The sequence below is a fragment of the Geotrypetes seraphini genome, chromosome 11 (genome assembly GCF_902459505.1).
Source record: "Geotrypetes seraphini chromosome 11, aGeoSer1.1, whole genome shotgun sequence".
NCBI classification, from domain to species: Eukaryota; Metazoa; Chordata; class Amphibia; order Gymnophiona; family Dermophiidae; genus Geotrypetes; species Geotrypetes seraphini.
This window is the reverse complement of record NC_047094.1, coordinates 19,683,535-19,689,722: the sequence shown is the minus strand read 5'-3', so window position 1 is coordinate 19,689,722 and position 6,188 is coordinate 19,683,535.

Genomic DNA, 6,188 nt, shown 5'->3' with positions numbered 1-6,188 from the left:
TCCACCCCAGTCGCACTTGGTGACGTCTTCCTTCCCATAGCCGGCGGATGGAATCGGCTGAGTTGGCAGAACGTTCTGGATCCCTGCCGACTCACTGCTGCGCACGCTGATGACGTCCTCGTGTCAGGCGCTTCTCTCCCCCCGGAGCGCCTGGGAAGTGCTGCGTCATGGGAGCTCAAGTGGTTGTTGTTTTGCTTATGGTTTTTTTTGGTTTTTTTTAAAAAAAAATAATACAGGATGTATCAGATAAAACAATAACAATTAAACAAAGGAACATAACCTACATCTGAGCTGTATAATATAAAGAAAAATTGGGATCATTTTCACATAAGACAGAAAGAAGATTGACTCATTTGAGCTTTGGTGCTGGACAAGGATTTTAGGCATGCCGTGGACTTCCAGAAGAACGAACAAATCGATTCTGAAAGAGATCAGACCGGCTGTGTCACTCAGAGCCCAAATGATGAAGTTACGGCTGTCTTATTTTGGTCACACCATCAGAAGAGAGAGATCACTGGAGAGGGACATCATCATGTTTGGGAAGATCAAAGGAACCAGGCGAAGAGGGCGACCTACAATCAGATGGCTGAACACGTTGAAAACAATCATGGAGATGACGCTGCAGGACCTTTCCAGACTAGCACAAAGCCGATTTCTTTTTAGATCCGCAATTCATTAAGTCGCTAGGACTCGAACATGAGTCAGTGGTACCAATAATAATAATAATAATAACAGCTTATATACCGCAATACCGTTAAGTTCTATGCGGTTTACCAATGGAGATCGAGTTTTAGTTAGGTAGGAATTTAAAGACTTCCAGTTAAAACTAGAGTCAAGGGAGGAGTGGACGGGGTTTATGGGCTGAGTGAGGAGTAGTGCGAATCATGCTGCTTTAAAAATGTGAATTGGTTAGCTAGAACCAGTTTACCTGTTGTCTCTTGGCCCCTACATCCTGGTCAGTGATTCCTATAAGGAGTCCGAATTATACTTTGTCGGGGACAGGGGGAGGGGCAGCAATATTTAGCACTTATTTGCCTAAGTTTAGCAGCCACATCAGACTGAGTAAAAGTCAGTCCCATTTTTATGTGGTTTAACTTATCCAATTAAGTGTTGAATATCGCAGCTAACCACATAAGAGATAGCATTGAATATCAACCCCTAAGGACTAGATTCTCAAATCTTCGCAGTAAAAACTGATGGGCCGTCGTCACAGCCGTTATTGTAGCTATTTCAAAAAGGCGAGTCATTGTAAAAAACAAACAAACCCGTGCATGCAAATGAGGTTGGTTCACTAAATTTTCATGAGATGAGTCGCTGGTGAGAGTGATCAGCACATGCGCAGAATACACCATGAAAGAGGCGTAAAAGTGTGCATGTGCTGGGAAAAGCAGTGCCGTAAGCCGTGTGTCAATCATAGGTGTGCCACAGCTATTGGATAAAGGGAAGGGAGGGAAGATGCAATATCGGCTTTCAACAAGCGTGTATAATTCATGCCATTTCTCCCCCCAAAAAAACTATTATGTAAATCTTGTCATTTGTTTTTAATGCCAGATTTTATTATGAACCACATAAGACATGACTATAATACACGTGCTCAAGAAGCGTGCTTTTGTCCACCCCCTCCCCCCCAAAAGACTATAATTTATTTGAATCATGTAATTTTATTTCCCCATGAGCCACAGTCAAAACACATGCCAGAGATGCGCTTTTCACAGTACCGGCATCCCCGGACCAGTCACTGATTTATGGGCGCCAAAAGCCAATGCCACGCTTGGCAAATCACTCAACGATGATGAAGAATAGACCGGAGTGCTCGTTTAAATATTGAGCCCTTTGGCAGAATTGGAGACTGCTAGGACGCTCGAAAAAGACCACGGTAAGCCGTTTTGATAATCCACCGCTAAAATACATTCACACTAAACCAGCTGGAACCGGTTTAGCAACTGCGTTAGAGGCAACATTAAGTTTTGAGAATCTGACCCTAAGTGTTTAAACTACAAAGTAGACTAGTACTGACACTGTGCATCAGAGAAGTTAAAAAAGAGTACAGTACTCCCCTGAAATTCATGGGGGTTCTGTTCCAGGAACACCCGCGAATTTTGAAAAACCGTGAATGTGGTTTTGAGTCTGTAAAAAGGCAGGAGAGGGCAGCTGGGAGGAGGAATCGGCTGTGCAGAAGGCTGATTGGCTTACCGGGGGAAAGAAGGGGGAATTGGATGTGCAGAAGGCAGATTGGCTGACCGGGGGGGCGGGGGGGGGGGGGAGAGGAGGAAGAATCGGCTGTGCAGAAGGCTGATTGGCTGACCGGGGGGGGGGGGGGAGGGAGGAGAGAGGAGGAGGAATTGGCTGTGCAGAAGGCTGATTCGTGGACTCATTTCCTGTATTTTCTGACCGGAATAGGCAGTCAGAAAATTCTGCGAATAACTGAGTCCGTGAATTTGCAGGGGAACACTGTATTCATATTTTATTTGTATCGTTGAGAAAAGCAGTGTGACTTGCTTGGTAGTGCACCTGGCAAATGTAGTGTACCTCAAAAGTGTTCTGTCCATAAGTGAGAGGATAATCAAATCCAAGCAATGGCGTAATAAGGGGGGGAGGGGCAAACTGCCCCAGGCGCAGCCTTCCTACGGGCGCGGCACCCCTCCTCCTCTCCTTCCCCCCGGTCCTCTCCTTGCCGTTCGCTTGTGCTCCTTGCCTTCCCCCGTACCTTTTTTACTTCCCCGGCACGAGGTTGCTGTCCGCGTCGGCATCAGCGATCTCTCTGATGTCACTTCCGGGACCCGCGCCTAGGAAATGACCTCAAAGGGTGGGCCGACATGGGCATGATGCTCACGCCGGAGAAATTAAAAAGGCACAGGAAAAGGGAAGAAGGCATGTGCGTAGCAGGGGGGAGGGGCGGGTGACAGGCACCAGGCGCCGCTAACCCTTACTACGCCACTGAATCCGAGGTATTGTCTCCCTAAGGTAACACAAACAGCTTGTAGAAGAATTTTATTTATTTATTCAGTTTTCTATACAATTCTCCCAGGGGAGCTCAGAACGGTTTACATGAATTTATTCAGATGTTCAAGCATTTTTCCCTGTCTCTCCTGGGGGGCTCACAATCTATCTAATGTTACTTGGGGCAATGGAGGGATTAAGTGACTTGCCCGTGGTCACAAGGAGCAGCGTGGGTTTTGAACTCATAACCTCAGGGTGCTGAGGCTGTAGCTACAACCACTGCACCACACTTTCCCGCAATCAGTTACTAATGTGATGTGTGATAATGGCACGATTGTGTGTTATCTGCAGAAATCTGATTGCATAACATACACTTTGCAACAGATAATGCCCAATAACACTATTATTACACATGAAGCATTAGTAAATGGATCTCAGATGCAGGAAATGAGGGTTTACAAGCTGTTTGTTAGTGAAACCTTGTTATTTAATAACTCAATTTGCATTTTCTGCTGATGTGATGATGGGAGAATAAGTTTCAAAAGCTAAAAAATAAAGGTTAATAATAATAAAAAAATTTCCTGAGTATCGGGTAATTTGGTGCTTTAATTTAATACATTTCTTGATGAGCTTTTGGCAGCTAATATCCATTTCACTAAATATTTTCCATAGAAAAGGTCTCACATTCAGCTGTTTGTAAGACTTGGGTGTAGATCAGTTACATGTGCCAATTAACACTTGTTAAGATTAGTTACTGATACGAGGAAACATTGTAACCTGATGGCAGATAAAGGCCATATGGCCCATCCAGTGTGCCCATCCCAACGTCCACTATCTCCAGTCTTTGTCTCTACCACCCCTGTCGGGAGACTGTTCCATACATCTACCACCCTTTTTGTGAAAAAAAGTATTTCATTAGCTTATACCTGAGCCTATCAACTCTTAACTTCATCCTATGCCCTCTCATTCTGGGGCTTTTCTTCATTTGAAAAGGCTCACCTCCTGTACATGAATTCCACGGAGATATTTAAACATTTCTATCGTATCCCCTCTGTCTTGCCTTTCTTCTAGAGTATACATATTGAGGTCTATAAGTCTGTCCCCATCTGCTTTATGACAAAGACCACTAACCAATTTTGTAACAGCCCGTTAGACTGACTCCATCCTATTTATATATTTTTGAAGGAACAGTCTCCAGAATTGCAAGTGTTCTAAATGAGGCCTCACCAGAGACTTATACAGTGGCACAATTAAGCATCAGTTAATCATCAATTGATCCAATTAGTCTACATGCATAACTGATCCTATTCTATAACTGCCACACTTAATTGCATATATTTTCTCATATTATATACAAACATATCATATTCCACCATATGTAATCCAATTTAGAAAAATCCTTCCAATTAGATACGATTGTTTTAATTGTTATCCATTGTTAAGTTCTTCAATAATTGATGTTTAATGAAGATTTAAGACCATACCTCCCTAAAACAATTATCAAATAAGTTAATGATTCTGTTATAGAAAATACATTTGGCATTGATGACCAAACTTTACTCCAATAAGAAGCAACAAATGGACAGTTAAATATCACTTTTATTAGTCATGACAGGGGTTGCCATTCAACATATTACCAATAATTGGAAAAATTACAAGAATCTTAATCACACATTCTGGTGGTATTCATTATGACATATTTATAAGATGGAAAGAGCAATAGCGATACAAAAAGGGACATATAATAACTTTGTAAAGATATGGGGGCCATTGGCAAAGTATTGCGATGTATAGTCATCAGTTCTTTTCCTTTTCCTTTTCTTTTCTTTCTTAGCTGTATTTAGCACACTCAAGGGGGAGGGGGAGTTGGGGAGTAATTTTACAAGATATGTTATAATATATCACAAAAAAATAAATAGAACCAAGAAAGGATGTCAAATATATAAATATCCACAAAAATACACCCTCAAAATGTTCAGGATAAAGTCATTTAATAATAATAATAATAATACTAATCATTTTATTTCTTATATACCGCCAAAGCCATAGTAGTTCTAGGCGGTTTACAACAAAGAAGGGCTGGACAATCAGCGAAAATGGTACAATGTTACAATCAGTGTCTAATAGGGGCTATCCAGACAACAACCCACATAGACAAGCTGGTTACAAATATCACTTGAAACCAGCAGACTATGCTGGATTATGCTAGCGGTTCTATTGGAGTAGCTGCTATGCTCTGAGTTTTTCTCCTGCTTCCAAGCCTCAGGATTACGTTTAACAGATTGAGAAGTCATTAAGAAGACAGCAATTTTCAGATAAGTGACTTGAAACTGACTGTGAATTTTTTGAAAGTAATTGTGAAATTGCGTCTTCAACTTTTTGGGAGTTTTTTGACCGAGGATGTGTCTGCTGGTTTCAAGTGATATTTGTAACCAGCTTCTCTATGTGGGTTGCTGTCTGGCTAGCCCCTATTAGACACTGAGGTCTTTTCTCCCTTTTAGTTAAGTTAAGTGACGTTATCCTGAACATTTTGAGGGTGTATTTTTGTGGATATTTATAATATGGTATATTCACACATATAACATGTGTATATTCTATTTTAGTTGAAAATGTGATGAAGGGTGGATGGTTGGGTGGGGTTATTACACTATTAGATTTTATGTGTTAGATATTGGAATTACTTGTATGATGTATTTTTGTGCACTTGTCGTTTTGATTTGAAAATGAATAAAGAATTTAAAAAAATATATATATTATGGGGTCCTAAAGATTAGCGCATGCTAAATGCTAAGATGCCCATAGGAATATAATGGATGTCTTTTAACATTTAGCGCGCACTAAATCGGTTAGCACACCTTAATAATATGTTCTATGGTTTCAATTGTATCTTTACTGGCCCCAAAAAAATTTTCTTTGGAACCATCTAGTTTAATCGGAGTCCATAACGCCTTATGCATTAGATAAAAGGAAGCTTGCATTACGCTGGCCGAATGTAGTGATGACGTAACTGATAGCCAAACTGATCTCCACTGGGTTTCATCCAATTTTGTATCCAAATCAAATTCCCAAGTACCCATATATTTAGCTTTATACGCTTATACCATTGATCAGCTTCCCCTCTGCAGTTCAATAAAGATGAACAGAGTGATACACAATCCGGTTGTACATCTTGAACCTTGTTTTGTGAATGACCAGATCTTATACAATGTAAAAGATGAATCCACCCTTACGGTACTTGTCCGCTGTCG